The sequence below is a fragment of the Triticum aestivum genome, chromosome 2D (assembly GCF_018294505.1).
Source record: "Triticum aestivum cultivar Chinese Spring chromosome 2D, IWGSC CS RefSeq v2.1, whole genome shotgun sequence".
NCBI classification, from domain to species: Eukaryota; Viridiplantae; Streptophyta; class Magnoliopsida; order Poales; family Poaceae; genus Triticum; species Triticum aestivum.
The window spans coordinates 466,395,726-466,411,258 of record NC_057799.1 but is presented as its reverse complement, the minus strand read 5'-3'; positions in this window follow the sequence as shown (position 1 = coordinate 466,411,258).

The following is a 15,533-nucleotide window of genomic DNA, read 5'->3' as shown; positions in this document are numbered from 1 at the left end:
GCCTGACAGGCCACGCGCGTGACGGGACTGGGCGACGGGCTGGGGCCCACCGCCGCGCGCCCTTGGCCCATGCGCGCAGATATATTGCGGTGTCCGGCGGCCGGTTGCATTTCCCCGGGCAGTTACTGCGCGTGTACGCGCGCACTTATTGTGTCGCAGTGGAACGGGCTCGTGCAGATGATCCCACTTCCCCATTTCCCCATGTTCAAACCGACGGTTATAAATCGGGGGGCAGGGGCGGCGGCGGACATTATTCTCGCTCGCGCCCTCATGTCCCTTTGCTCTCGCTCCGCCCTTTGCAACTGACGCACTGCGGCGCCCGCTGCTCCGAGCAGAACTCCTTCGCCGTCGATCTTCCTTCTTCTTCCTTTGGTCATGGCGCTGCCATCGGGCTCCTGGATGGGTTCGAATGTCACCGCCGAGGACATCACCCAACTCCAAGCGACGCGGCGCCTGCCGCGGGAGACGGACGTCGGTGTTCGCCTGCCCCGCGGCGAGCAGAGGCCTCGGCCCGAGGGGCAGGAGCGCGTGGTCTTCCTCACGCACTTCGAGCGCGGATTCGGGCTGCTGGCGAGCACCTTCTTCCGCGCGTTCCTGGAGTTCTTCGGGCTCCAGCCGCATCATCTTGGCGCCGGTGCCATCGTCCAGCTCTCCGGCTTCGTCACCCTCTGCGAGGGGTATCTGGGGGTCAAGCCCACGATCGACCTCTGGGCACGCTTCTTCTCCTAGAAGCAGTAGGGCCCGTCGGCCGGGGGAGGAGGAGGCCGAGTCCGACGCCGGCGCTGGGCGTCGCGTGGGTAAGTCTTGCATTTTTCCTCATGTGTCTTGAATTGCTGATCACGGCGCGGTGCGGGCGATGCTGACGCCGGTTATTGGTGCAGTGGCGTTGGGCAGGGGAGGCGGTGACACGGGCGGAGCCGGGTCCTCGCATGGGGCGGCGCCGAGCCGCCCGCATGGGAAAGACAGCGGCGCGCCGCGACCCCGGGCCCTGAAGCGCACGGCGGACCCGGCCGGGGCCGGGAGGCCGGCCAAGAGGAAGCGCGGCGCCGGGCACGGGACGCCAACCCCGGTCCCTGTCTTGTTGGGGTAAGCTTTATCTTCCGCATGCATCCGGATCGCCGAGCTAGTCTTGTTTCTTTCTTGCTCATTCTGTCTTCTTCTTCAGGTCGCCAATCGCGTTGGCGAGGGAGGCAGCGGAAGCCGCGGCCACCGAAGGGGCCGTGTTCCGTAGGAGCCGGTCCGACCTCGCCCACCAGGCCGAGGTGGACGGACGGGCCGACTCGGACCTTGGCCTGGATCCGAACGACACCGAAGCCTTGGCCTAGCGCCACAGGAACCGGGACGAGGCGGAGCTGGAGGCGGTGTTGGTCCGTGCTTGGACCGACATGGCGGCGGCATGGGCGGAAGCCGGCGTGGAGCCGTCTTGGCGAAAGATGCTGGAGGGCACGGTGGTGGCGGCGGCGGTCTTTGAGCCGTCGTCGGTGAGGGAGCGCCGTCATGGAGGCCGGGCTAAGGTGGTGATCCTCGACCGGGAGGTCGTGGAGGTGGCGGATGACACCCCGCTGCGGGCCGACGTGGCTGAGCGAGCGGGGGCTGATGGTGGTGGAGGCGGCGTCGTCTTGGAAGAGGCACTGCGGACGGCAGTGCCGGAGGCGCCGCCGGTTTTGGAGGAGGCACCGCGGGCGCCGGTACCAAAGGCCACCCCGGCAGCTGGGCAAGTGGTGGCGCAGCAGGCCGTCCCGGCGTCCGGACCGGAGGCGGCGACGCAGGGCGTCCCGGCGTCCGGGTCGTCATCGGCGCCGGGAGGGGCGTCGGAGGAGGTGCTGGCCGCGTAGCGAGCGGCCAGCGGGGAGCACGCCTTGGTGCCCTGGTAGGGAGGGCACCGAGCCGCCGTGCCGCAGCCGGCGCGGGGGGGGGGGGGGGCGCCGTTGTCTTCGGGCCTTAGACCCAGGAGGAGGCGGCGTTGGACGCCGTCGGCCGCCGCCTGCGAGGCCGGACGGAACGGCTCGAGGCGTTCGCTCAGGCCGAGGTGGAGCGGACGTGCGACCTGGAGCACGCCGTTCTGGTAAGCCTTCTTTTTCTTGCAATTTCTTCCTTGTGGGGGCGCGCCAGCGCACCCACTGGGTGTAGCCCCCGAGGTTCGGGCCAACTACGTAGTAGTTGGGTCGAATCTTTGGAACGTTGGCCTTGTTCTGATTTCTGCTTTCTTCAGCATCTCGACACCTTCCGGGTCGCCGCCTACAATCGTCTCCTAGGCAAGCACCGGGAGCTCATGGAGCAGCTCGCCGCCAAGGAGGAGGAGCTCCGCGTCGCTGCAGTTATTCTTGTGCTCTTTTCTAGTGGGGGCGCGCTAGCGCACTCACTGGGTGTAGCCCCCGAGATTCGGGCCAACAGTGTAACAGTTGGGCCAAATCTTAAGTCTTGCTTTTTTCTTCTGCTGAATCCTTCTATTTCGCAGCCGAGGTGCTGTCCTGGCGGACTCATCTGCTCCGGGCCGGCCATCACTATGACCGGCTCGTTGACGACACCGGCCGTCTTGGCGTCGAGGCGGCGCAGGCGAGGGCGCAGGCGGCTGCGGCCCGGCGGTCTCTTGATGAGGCCAACCAGCTGCATGAGCAGCTGGCGGGTCACAAGAGCCGCCTCGAGGCCGAGGTGGAGCTCCTTAAGGCGGAAGCCACCAAGGTGGCGGAGGTGCAGCGGGCCCTGGTGGAGGCGGACCAACAGCGCGGCCAGCTGGCCGACGACAAGGGCCGGCTCCAGGCCGAGGTGGATCGCCTACGGGGGCAGGTCACCACGGCTGAGGGGGGCCGTCAGGACGAGGCCCGTCGCCGCGAGGCGCCGAGAAGGCGGCCGAAGACAAGGACGCCGAGCTGAAGGCGGCCCTTGCCAAGGCAGCCAATCTGGAGAAGGCACTCGAGGAGCGCGACCGAGCCATCGAACGGGAGCGGCGTGGTACGTTGCTTGAGGCGCAGCACCTGGAAGAGTCCTTCTCTAGTGAGTGCTTTTTTTGTAGTTTGCCGGGTCGGGATCCGGCCTTTCTTCCTTGTTGTTCTTCTTCTAACTTGCTTCTTCCTTTGCGGCAGGGGCCTTCCCGGAGACGCAGCGGCTGGCGGAGGAAGCCGTCCGCTATCAGCGTGACCCGCTCGGTGTCGTTGGGTCCGGGACGGATCCGCAGGCAGCCTGGACCTTCCCAGAGATCATCGCCGCCGCTGAGGCCCGCCTGTGGGTCCTGGGAGCGCAGATGGAGCGGCTGTCCCAGGACGGCACCACGATGACGGCGGCCCTATGACCAGACTCCGTCCAACCGAGCAGCTTCTCGCACCTGGCGCGTTGGTTGGAGATGAGGCCGGACCAGCTTGGCGAGTGGCGCGTCTCCGCCTCTCGTGCCGGTGCTGAGATGGCGCTCCGGTTCGCGCTGTCCTAGCATCGAGACCTGTAGCTGGACGCGTTGATGGGCCAGTGGGCTGGTTCGGAGCAGCTCTTGCAGGAGCAAGCTGACCGGATCGCCTCCCAGGCTAGCTACATCACCGAGTTCACCTTCCACGACGAGTTCCATCCAGAGCGGACGGAAGACGGCAGGGCCGTGGATGGCGGCGACTATGGCTTGCTCCTTCATGATCCGGAGGGGAGCTCGGAGGAGACGGGCGTCTACCGCGACGCGGGTGCCGAGGAGGACACCGGCACCTCGCTGGACCCGGAGGCCGCCAGGGGAGAGCCGTGGTTGTCGCGACGCGATGCTGGAGATGCCTGAGACACTTTGTGTAAAATCTGTTAAGTAGGAGGTCCACCCACCCACTGGGGGTTTTAGGGTGTAATGAACTCGGGCCGTGGGCCTTTCTTAAATATTTGTGTAAATGTCCTGGGTGCTTTTGCTTTCCGTTTTTGGACCGATTTCATGCGCTTTTCCTTTCTCAAACCTCCCCCCCCCCCCGCGAGTCAGACGGCCGAGGTTCGGTTCTTCGAGAGGAGCGCGCAGGACTTGGGTTCCTCGAAATGTTGAGAGTGAGCGAAACACCCGCTGGGCCGGCTGGCGGCAATCCGGCGAAGCCGGTTGGCGAGCAGCCGGTCGTGCGGCTGTTTATTTGATGAATGGTGGGCCGGGTTGATCGACCCGGCAGCCTTTGACTTAGTGTATGAAGCGTAAAGGAGCTTTGGCCCGTTGTGCTTGCCAGCCGACAGCGAAAGCTGGTTCTGTGGATTTAGGGCGAAGTGGGGGACCGTGGCATCCTAACTTTATCAGGAATCACCAAGTAAGGCGGCGGGGTGGCGACCGAGCCGGCCAAACCCCAAGCCCTCGGGTCGAGCGAGTCGGACCAGTGGCCGGGTTCAATGGTATAGTGATTCAAGAAAATAGGGACACAATAAATTGGTCGACAAAAGGCAACCCCCGAGTCTCGTTCGGGGACCCCATAGTTTCATGCGTTTATGAAAGGCGACGATACATACACTCGTGCGGCTAACTGTAAAACGGGCGGAGGAGTTCCACGTTCCACGGCCGGGTCGTTTCGTCACCGGCGGTGTCCTTGCGCTTCCTTGACTTGCGTGCATCGATGAGGTAGTAGGCATTGCGGTCGCGCAAGGCCCTGCTCACGATGAATGGGCCCTCCCATGGAGGGTACAGCTTGTGCTGGCCTGCCTGCTCTTGGACGATTCGAAGGACGAGGTCGCCCTCGCGGAACGCGAGGGGCTTGATCTTCTTGCTGTCGTAGCGCCTCAGGCCTTGCTGGTAGATGGCCGAGCGACTGAGCGCCAGGAGGCGTGCTTCTTCGAGCAGGTCGACGCCATCTTCGCGGGCTTCTCTGGCTTCGGCCTCGGTGTACATCGCAACACGCGGCGAGTCGAACTCGACGTCGATCAGGATGACGGCTTTGGCTCCGTAGACGAGGAAGAATGGGGTGAACCCGGTTGACCGATTCGGCGTGGTGCGTAGACTCCAGAGAACGGCCGGCAACTCGTCAAGCCAGCTGCCATGTGAGCGGATGAGTGGCTCGACGAGTCGCGGCTTGACGCCGGACAGGATGAGTCCATTGGCCCGCTAGACCTAGCCGTTGGACTGCGGATGCGCAACGGAGGCCAGGTCGAGGCGGATGCCAGAGACAGAGCAGTATTGCTTGAGCGCGCCCTTGGCGAAGTTGGTGCCGTTGTCGGTGATGATGCTGTTCGGCATGCCTTAGCACACCGCTATGTCCTTGGTGAACCGGACGGCTGTTGGCCCGTCCAGTTTCTTGATTGGTCTTGCCTCGATCCACTTGGTGAATTTGTCCACTGCCACCAGCAGGTGCGTCATGCCGCCTCGAGCGGTTTTGAAGGGTCCCACCATGTCGAGTCCCGAGACCGCGAAGGGCCGGGCGATCGGTATGGTGCGGAGTGCTGACGCCGGCTGGTGGCTGCGTTTGCTGAAGCGCTGGCACCCCTCACACTCGAGGACGAGCGACTCGGCATCTTGGAGGGCCGTGGGCCAATAGAAGCCGTGGCGGAATGCCTTGGCCACCAGGGATCGCGAGGCGGTGTGGTGCCCGCACTCGCCCTAGTGAATGTCGAGGAGGATATCGATGCCCTGTTCCTGCTCGACACAGCGCTGGAATACGCCGGTGGAGCTGCGTTTGACGAGCTCGTTGTTGATGATGCTGTAGGCGGACGCCCGGCGCTGCACTTGCCGAGCTTCGGTCTCGTCCATGGGGAGAAGCCCGTTCTCCAAAAATTCTGATATTGGGAGGGCCCAAGATGGAGCTGTAACCACGGCGAAGACGGCCACCAGGGTGGGTTCCAAGTCGGCAGCCCCCGAGCCGGGTTGAGCAGCCCGCGGGTCGGGGATGGCGACGGCTAGGTCCGGGACGATGGTGGCCGGGTCGAGCTGAGCAGCCCCCGGGCCGGGTTCAGCAGCCCCCGGGCCGGCTTAAGGCGCGGCCGGGTCATCTAGTACGTGGATGGACTCGGAGTCCGGCGATGGCTTGTCGTGACGAGGCGATCTTGGCGAGCGTGTCGGCTGCTTTGTTCTCCGCACGCGGGACGTGGAGGAACTCGCAGCCCTCGAAGGAACCGGACAGCTTCTGGACGAGGAAGCGGTAGCTTGCCATGTTGGAGTCGCGGGCGTCCCATTCGCCGGAGCACTGCTGCACCACCAGGTCTAAGTCGCCGTAGCACAGGATGCGCCGGATGCCGAGTTCCATGGCAAGCCGGAGGCCGTGCACAAGGGGTTCGTACTCGGTGATGTTTTTGGAGGCGGCGAAGTGGATCTGGAGCGCGTAGCAGAGCCGGTCGCCCTTCGGGGATGACAGTACGATGCCGGCCCCCAAGCCGAGTCGCATCTTGGACCCATCAAAGTGCATGCGCCAATGCGTCGAGTCGGGGGGCGGTGGCAAGTACTGGGTCTCGGTCCAGTCGACGAGGACGTCGGCCAGGGCTTGAGACTTGATCGCGGTGTGGGGTTCGTAGAGGATGGTGTGGCCGGCTAGCTGGATCGCCCACTTGGCGACCCGGCCAGAGGCATCCCGGCACCCAATGATTTCTCCGATAGGCGCCGTGCTGACCACGGTGACAACGTGCTCTTGGAAATACTGCTTCAGCTTCTTGGCGGTGAAGTACACGCCGTAACACATCTTCTGGTAGTGCGGGTAGTTCTGCTTGGACATGGAGAGCACCTCGCTCAGGTAGTAGACTAGGCGCTGGACGGCTTGGATCTCGCCCTTCTCTGGTCGCTCGACCACCAGCACCGTGCTGACCGCCCGTGAGGTCGCGGCTATGTAGAGCAACAGCGGCTCCTTGTCGGTCGGCGCGGCCAGGACTGGTGCGGTGGAGAGCGTGCGCTTGAAGTCCTGGAAGGCCTCGTCTGCCTTGCCGTTCCATTCGAACGGGCTTGTCTTCTTCATCAGCTGGCACAGGGGTAGCGCCCTCTCGCCCAGCCGGCTTACAAACCGGCTGACCGAGGCCAAGCATCCGGTGAACTTCTGGACATCGTGCAGCCGAGCCGGCTTGCGCATGCGCTCGATGGCCTTGATCTTCTCCGGGTTCGCCTCAATGCCGCGTTCCGAGACGAGAAAGCCGAGTAGCTTTCTGGCCGGGACGCCGAAGACGCATTTTTCCAGGTTAAGCTTGACCTTGTATTCGCGGAGGTTGGCGAATGTTTCCTTCAAATCGTCGAGGAGCATGAGGTGCTGCTTGGTCTTCACCACGATGTCGTCCACGTACACGTGGATATTGCGGCCGAGTTGCAGCAGCAGGCATTTCTGCATGCAGCGTTGGAAGGTGGCGCCAGCGTTCTTCAAGCCGAACGACATGGTGACGTAGCAATACGCCCCAAAGGGTGTGATGAAGGATGTCTTCAGGGCGTCGGCCGGGTCCAGCTTGATCTGGTGGTAGCCGGAGTAAGCGTCTAGGAAGGACAGGAGCTCACACCCGGCGGTTGAGTCGCTGACTTGGTCGATCCGCGGGAGAGCGAACGGATCCTTGGGACAGGCCTTGTTGAGGCTAGTGTAATCGATACACATGCGCAAGGTCTTGTTCTTCTTCAGGACGAGGACTAGATTGGCCAGCCACTCAGGGTGAAACACTTCCATTCTGAAGCCAGCCGCCAAAAGCTTGGCGACCTCTTCACCAATGGTTCTTCTCTTCTCTTCGGAAAATCATCGTAGGGGTTGACGGACAGGCTTGGCGTCCTTGCGGACGTGGAGTTTGTGCTCGGCGTACTTCCTCAGGATACCCGGCATGTCCTTGGGGGTCCATGCGAAGATATCCCGATTCTCACAGAGGAAGTCGACGAGCTCGCCTTCCTATTTGCTGTCGAGGCGGGCGCCTACGACAACGTACTTGCTGCAGCTGGGGTCTTCCGGGTTGAGCTTCACTTTCTTGGTCTACTTGGAGGGCTTGAAGGCGGCCTCGTCGGCCAGGTCCGGGGTCGGGATCGACGCAGCGGAGGCCTCGCCTGCTAGGGCGACGATCCGGTCGAGCTGGCGCCGCTCCTCGGCAATGACCAGTGACTCGGACAACTTGGCGCCGTCTCGGGCGCACTCCAGGGACTTGCGGTAATCGCTGGTGATGGTGATGAGGCCCTTGGGACCCGGCATCTTCATCTTTTGATACGCGTAGTGGGGAACCGCCATGAACATGGCGAGCGCGGGCCGGCCCAGCAACGTGTGATACGCGCTGGACAGGTCCACCGCCTCGAACCAGATCGGTTCGCGTCGGAAGTGGCTGCTGTCACCAAACAGGACATCGAGCCGGACCCGGCCAATGGGGGAGCAGGAGAGGCCGGGCACGATGGCGTGGAAGATCCTTCGGGTCGGCTCTAGGTCCTCGGCCTTGAGACCGAGCTTGGTCATCGTGTCGCGGTAGAGGATGTTGATGCTGCTGCCGCCATCGATGAGGACTCGAGAGAACTTGCATGTGCGCCGCGCGACGATGGTGGGGTTGAGGACGAGGGCGTAACCACCCGGACTCGGCATGACCGCCGGGTGATCCTCCCGGGTCCAGGTGATCGGGCGATCCGACCAGTGCATGAACTCCGGCTTGGCTGGGACGACGGTGTTCACCTCCTGCCGAAGGAGGCGCTCGCTGCGCTTGTCGTCACCGAGGCTGGTGAAGACGACATAGGCCGCGTTCTGGTCCGGGTAGGCATCATCGCGCATCGCGCCGCCAGCTGGAGGCGGCGGTGGAGGCGGAGGTGGCTGTCCTGCGCCTGGAGCCGGAGCGTGTGCGTGGAGGGTCTTGCGCCGTTGTGGTGCTTGCAGGGGGCATCGAGCATCTGCTCGAGGATCATGGCGGGCTGCCATGCCGTCTTGCCGGTTTGCCGGCGCTTTGCCGCCGGGTCCGCCGCGGGCTCGGTGTCCGCGACGAGCCGGTTGTCGTGACGCTGCACCGGCTGGTCGGCCTTGCGCTTGTTGTTCTGGTGATGCTGCTGCCGGCTGCTTTCGCCGGTCGGCTACGGAGGGGGAACCGGCTTCGCCGTGCTGGCTTCATCCAGCGCCACCTGGATCTTCATGGGGGAGTCGGCGTTGGCGTACTTGTCCGCCGTCACCATGAGCGCGGCCATGGTGGCCGGCTCGGAGCGTAAGAGCTTGTGCTTGAGGAGGGTGCCGTCTCGGCACCCGCTGACAAAGTACAGGATCGCCTGGACTTCATGGATGCCCTCGCAGCTGTTTTGGAGCTCGATCCAGCGTGCGAGGTACTCGCGGCCAGTCTCCGTAGGCCCTTGCACGCACATGGCGAGCTGGCTAGGGAGGCCAGGCCACTTGTAGGTCCCCGTGAAGTTGCGGACGAAGGCTTCCTCGAAGTCCACCCATGTGTTGATGCTGCCCATCGGCAGGCTATTCAACCACGTGCGGGCCGACCCTTGGAGCATGAGCGGTGCGTAGGGCACGGCCAGACGACGATTGGCACCGGTGATGCCAATGGCCGTGGTGTAGTCAGTGAGTCAGTCTTCTGGCTTCACTGTCCCGTTGTACTTGGGGGTGTCGCGGGGGAGCATGAACCCTTTGGGGAAGGGCTCCTCTCGGATGCGTGGGCCGAAGCACGCCGGCCCGATAGCACCGCTCTCCTCCACCTCCAGGGAGCGAGCGAGCTAATCGAGGCGGTGGCAAGCGTCGGCGTCATCGATGGCGCGCAGGCCGAGTCGACTTGCGGCCAGGCCACGGGGGGGCGGGTCGGTTGGAGCCGGATGCCGGCCATGCTGGCTGGGTCCACGCTGGATCTCTGGGACGGGCTCGTCGCCCAATCCGCCGGCGGCTGTAGCGGCCGGGTCGCGCTGAGTCCGGGCTTGGCCGGAGTGCGCCTCGCCGGGTGGCGAGGAAGCGGTGTGCAGAAGTTCGCCGGGCCCGCCAAGGCGGGCGGAGCGGGATCCCGCCGGCTTGGCGAGCTAGTTGAGGCGGTCCTGCTGGGTGTTGGCGGCGTGAAGGAGTTCGCGCATCCGCCTGATGCGCTCTTTCAGCTCCTCACCCCGTCAGCTGGTCCAGGCCGGCTGCGGATGCCTGGGCAGCGCGCATCTTCTTTGCTGGGGTCTCATAGACGGTTGGGACGGCGCCGAGGGCCCGGCCGATCGCGCCTCCCCTGCCACGCATGTCAGCGACCCTGCTTGGCTCGGCCGCGGCGGGGGTGAATCCGTAGGCGGCATTGCGCTCCAGCTGAGTAGCGTCAAGGCGACGCTGAGTGGCGGCGAGCGTCTTGGACAGGTCCAGCATGTGCTGGCGCCTTTCCTCGAGCTGGGTTCGGGCATCAGCGACGTTGGTGGCATCGACGTCGGTGCTGATGGGGATGCGGAGGCTCTGCATCGCGGCGCGCAACGGATCGGACGGCTCAGTCCGTTCCGCCGCGGCCCTGGCTTCGGCAACCTTCCTTGTCTTGCTCGACAAGGAGGAGGCGCCGTCGCCGGTGACGAAGACCTACACATGAACGTCCATTGCCCCGGCGGTAACGCCGCCGCCGAGGGAGAGAGGGGAGTCGGAGTAGCTGAGCACCTTGCTGGGGTACTCGTCGGCCGCGAACGCATCGATGATGCACAGCGCGGCGAAGGAGGCAGCAAGCGCGCCGACGGCGTCGTCCGCCAGCGCGACGGACTCGTCGGTGTAGGAGAAGGGCCCCGTCTAAAGCATGCTCCCGACCAGCTCCTCGAGCTGCCCCACGGTGGGCGCCAACTGTCATGATGGGCGCACGGCAGATGCCAAGGGACGGCTAAAGAGAGGAGGAGGCTCGAGGGCGGTGGTGGACTCCAGAGGCGAGGTTGGCATGAGCGGGCGCGGGACGCCGGACATACCCAGGTTCGGGGCTCTCCGGAGAGATAATACCCCTAGTCCTGCCGAGTGTAGTTGGATGGTCGATAGTACAATGTTGCTCCTGGAGCTGTATGGAGGAGGAAGGAAGCTGGCCAAGGCTTGGGCTGCTCCTTCTCTCCGGTGTTGCTGTTTGGTGGCTAGCCCTACGCTTACTTGCTTTCTTCCTGTATCTGTTTTCTGCTTGCTCTCTCCCTTTCTCTTTATTTTTGATCGTGGACTCCTGGGGGGTTTTATAGACCAACCCCCGGGGGGTACAATAGTAATGTTACAAGTCGGTGGGTCCATGTTGTCAGTGTCCGGGGACCCGGGCTGGGTCCCGCTGAGAGCTTGTGGTTCGCCGGGTTCCCCTAGGTGTGGGCCCCGCATGCCTAGGGGGACTGTGCGCCGTCTTGTCGATCGTCAGGGCATGGCCAAGTCGAGTCATGTACAGTGCTCTCCGTCAGGTTGCCGCTTGCTGTCGTCAGCGGTGAGGGCGGGGGCACTGTAGCCACGCCGTCCCTGGTCAGCGGGTAGGTGAGGGGCACTGTTGCCATGTTCCTGCTGACCAGAGGCATGGGCGGGGCACTGTTGCCTCGATCATTGTTGATTGAAGTCTCGTCCCCATCGTACGGCCTCGATGGGACGGGAGCTGACCCGCGGCTGGATTGCGTAGCACACCACGGGTGGTGCTGGCTTACCGAGGAAGCTTTGGTCATGCCGGGTTCGGCCGTCTTGCACTATTTGTTGGGGCCGAGTCGACGTGTCTTGCCGGGTCGGCGAGTTTGGCCGGCTTGCAGGGCTTGGGCGGGTCGTGCGACCTGGCCAAGCGCGTGCCGGTTATGAGGGGCGGTGCTAGCCCCGTTGTTTTTGAAGAGGATCCGGGTTCCGTTGCCTGCCCGAGGTCCATCCCCCCGACACCCGTGGTACCCATCTGAAATCTTGTTGTGCCATGTAGTTTCCCACGCTTTGTATTCTTTCAGTGCCGCTTTCTGTTGAACTGATATGATTTGAACCGTGTCTCTATTTTGATTTGGCAAGACAATGCAGTGACCATAGGACATAGATATATGTTTGTTTGATGCTTTTATAATGTACTACTTGGCAATAGAATACTTGGTAGTTTAATCTTATCCACCTTACTAATGAACTGGTTCACCGAAATGAGTTTCATATACTAGTACATGCTAAACCTGTTATGTGTCTGCTTGTTTCTTCTTTTAGAATGCTGACAGAATATTGGGGAAGAGTGCCTTATTAAGCAATGGTAAAGGAAGTAATGCAGATAAGGTTCAGGATAGTGAGACATCCTTGTTGGTCTCCAACAAAGCTGATAAAACAGCTAAGGAAAACTAACTTGAAGACAGTGAGACAACCCCAAAGTCATGTCTTGGTTTACTATTCGTGTTACTAGCCCTACCGCTTGCACAAGCTATTCAAACTCACTGTCTGAATCAGTTCGGTTTCTTGAGTCTCAACTACAAGCTGAAAGACATCGATCAGCTGTGCTGCGACAAGAAGCGGAAGGACTGTGGAAGTCCCTGCAGCATTCAGATGCATACTTTCTGGTGCAACAGCAAGCGTTGGAGGATTTTAGCGCCAAACAGGACAAAGCTAATAAGCTTGCTAAGCTTATTCCCAGCATGGTGGATACCCAGGATAACGTTTCTTGAGCTCTTCTGAAGTTGTTTCAGTTATGGACTTGTTTTGCTGTCGTGTTTATTTGCACTGGTGGCCAATTTTGACAGCCAGTGTATGTAATATGCTGCTTTGTTCCCTATATTTGCACTGGTGGCGAACTTTCATGCCCAGTGGATGTAATATGTGTAATAGTTGTAATAGGCTAGCGTTAGTTGCTTGCTTATTTATTTCCTAATTGTCTTGTTTAGTTGTTTGCTTGTAGTCACTGCAGTTCTGTTTCCGCGTTTTTCTAGTGGCCACAATAACCTATTTTTGGTAAATAGGCCACAATAATCATGGCAACATACGGAATGTTGTAACCATGGGCCTCCTGCGGGACGTAGGATAGGATCCATGGGCCTTCTACGGGCCTTAGTATCCATGGACTTTCTACGGGCCGTATGATCCATGGGCCTTCTACGGGCCGTAGGATCCATTGGTCTTCTACGCGCCATAGGATCCATGGGCCTTCTACGGGGCATATAATCATTTTGCCAGACATGGGTTGTACTATTCGTGGACCATAATGGGCCATTAATAGGCCGTATTTGATAACGCTATGAAAACAGACCAACTGGTTAACGGGCCACAAACGAGCCGAATGTAACCACGGGCTGAATTTGGCCCACAAACGGAACAAGCCAGCAATGGACCGTAACTAACCGAATTTTAGAAATGAGCCCAAGAATAAATGGGCCCTTAGAAGGCTGAAAGTTAACACGCGATGGAAACGGCCGATGGAATAATGGGTCGTTAATGGGTATAAAGAAATACACTGTTCATTATGGGCCAGTTTTATCTTGGGCCTTTAATGGGCCCAGAGTTACAAAGGGCCTCATTTGGGCCAAAAGATATCATGGGCCTTACATGGGCCGAAAGTTACAACGGGCTGGAATCATATTGGACGGCCTAGATGAAGCTACTGGGCCTAATTCTGATAGGCCGTAACAGGCCGGGAGTTAGCGGGCCGCAAATAGGCTATAGACGAACAGGCCGTTAACAGGCTTTCCATGGGCCGGCCCTTTACCTTTTGACCAAGTCAAACGGGCCGGCCTTTTCACCAGAATGGGCCTCTGTTGGGTCGTGCCACGTGTCACTGTATCATAGACGCCTCCTGTCCAATGAGTGGATGACATTCGTCCCAACGGTGAGCCAACACGTGTTTCCTCTGGCCAATCAAAATTTTACACGTGGAAAATCCCCATTGGTCCGGGCTGTTAACGGGTTATCGGATCCAAAACCGGACCCGATAGCCTAACGGCGACCCGTTACAGTGGATGCCACGTGTCGGTCACCGTTGAGGAAAGCACTTCTATGACGCGCGATTTATCATCATGGAAGTGGACACTTTCGTGATGATAATTTTGGTAATGTCATGGAAAACTTCTATGATAGCACAGGTATGACTATCTTGATTCTGTCATAAAATCGTCATAGATGTACATGCATGACAGAAAACATGACCTACTGTGACAAACACGTATCATCACGGAAGTGTATTTTTTTTGTAGTGACATCATACAAGAGAACGATATCCGACTACGGATGGAACACAAACATAAACTCAATGACATCCACCCTGCTAGCCCAGGCTGCCGACCCGGAACCTATCCCCTGATCGAAGAAGAAGCAGAAGAAGAACTCCAAAACAAGTAAACATCGCTCTCACATCATGATCATCACATTACATGTACCTGCAACTGTTGTTGTAGTAATTTGTTAGCCACGAGGACTCAGCAATCCCATTACCATGGGTATCAAGACTAGCAAAGCTTAATGGGTATGGAATGGATAAGTGGTGAGGTTGCAGCAGCACTAAGCATTCTATGGTGGCTAACTTACGAGTACAAGAATAAGATGAGAAACTACACAACGGTCGCAAACTAGTAATGATCAAGAAGTGATCATGTACTACTTACGTTCAAACATAACCCAACCGTGTTCTCTTCTCAAACTCACCCGAAAAGAGACAGTCACGGTTACACACGCGGTTGACGTAATTTAGTTAAGTTTAGTTCAAGTCCACTACAACCGGATATTAAAAACTCCCATCTGCCACATAACCGCGGGCATGGCTTTCGAAAGATCAAACCCTGCACGGGTGTCCCAACTTAGCCCATGACAAGCTCTCACGATCAACGGAGGAAAATCCTCCTCCCGAAACAACCCGATCAAACTCGGAGTCCAGGTTCACAAGACATTTCGACAATGGTAAAACAAGTCCAGGAAGACCTCCCGACATGCCGACACCCTGATAGTAGCCACGCGTATCTCGTCTCAGGCCATGACGGATGAGCTATGCGTATAGGTGCCAAAATACCCCAAGTTGCCAAGGGGTGGCCCCGCACGGTGCTCTAGTTTGGGACCAACACCATCAACACTGGCCCCCCTGTATTATGTTGAATAACGAACCTCGGGTAGCGCTAACTCCCTATGCGTCAAGTTTATTATCATGTTTAGTTATTAGGTTGAGAAAATGGTAAAACCAATGTTGGGTCTTGCTGGAGGAGTTTTATTCAAAGTGAACTGTCAAGGGGGCCCCATAAACCCCGGCCATGTTAGGAACGCAAAATCAAGGAACATAACACCGGTATGACGGAAACTAGGGCGGCATGAGTGTAACAAAACACCAGGCAAAAGGCCGAGCCTTCCACCCATTACCAAGTATATATGTGCATTAATTAAATAAGAGATATTGTGATAACTCATGACATCCATGTCCCAACATGGAACAACCTGCTCTGCACCTGCAACTAGCAACACTATAAGAGGGGCTGAGCAAAGCGGTAACATAGCCAAACAACGGTTTGCTAGGATGGTGGAAAAGGTTAGATGCTATCATGGAAATTTGGGAGGCTTGATAAATAAGTGGTAGGTAGCGCGACATAGCAATAGGATCGAGACAACTAGCAAAGCAATGATAGTAGTGGTAATGGTGATCTTGCCAGAAATCCTGCTAGGAAGAAGCCCGAGTCCATGAAGTAGACGAAGCAACGCAGTCGAACGAATCCTCACAATCGCAATGTTAACGGAACTATCGAGAAGAAGCAACACCGGAAACAAGCAAACAACATGGTATACAACCAAGCATAATCATGGCATGATGTGCAACCA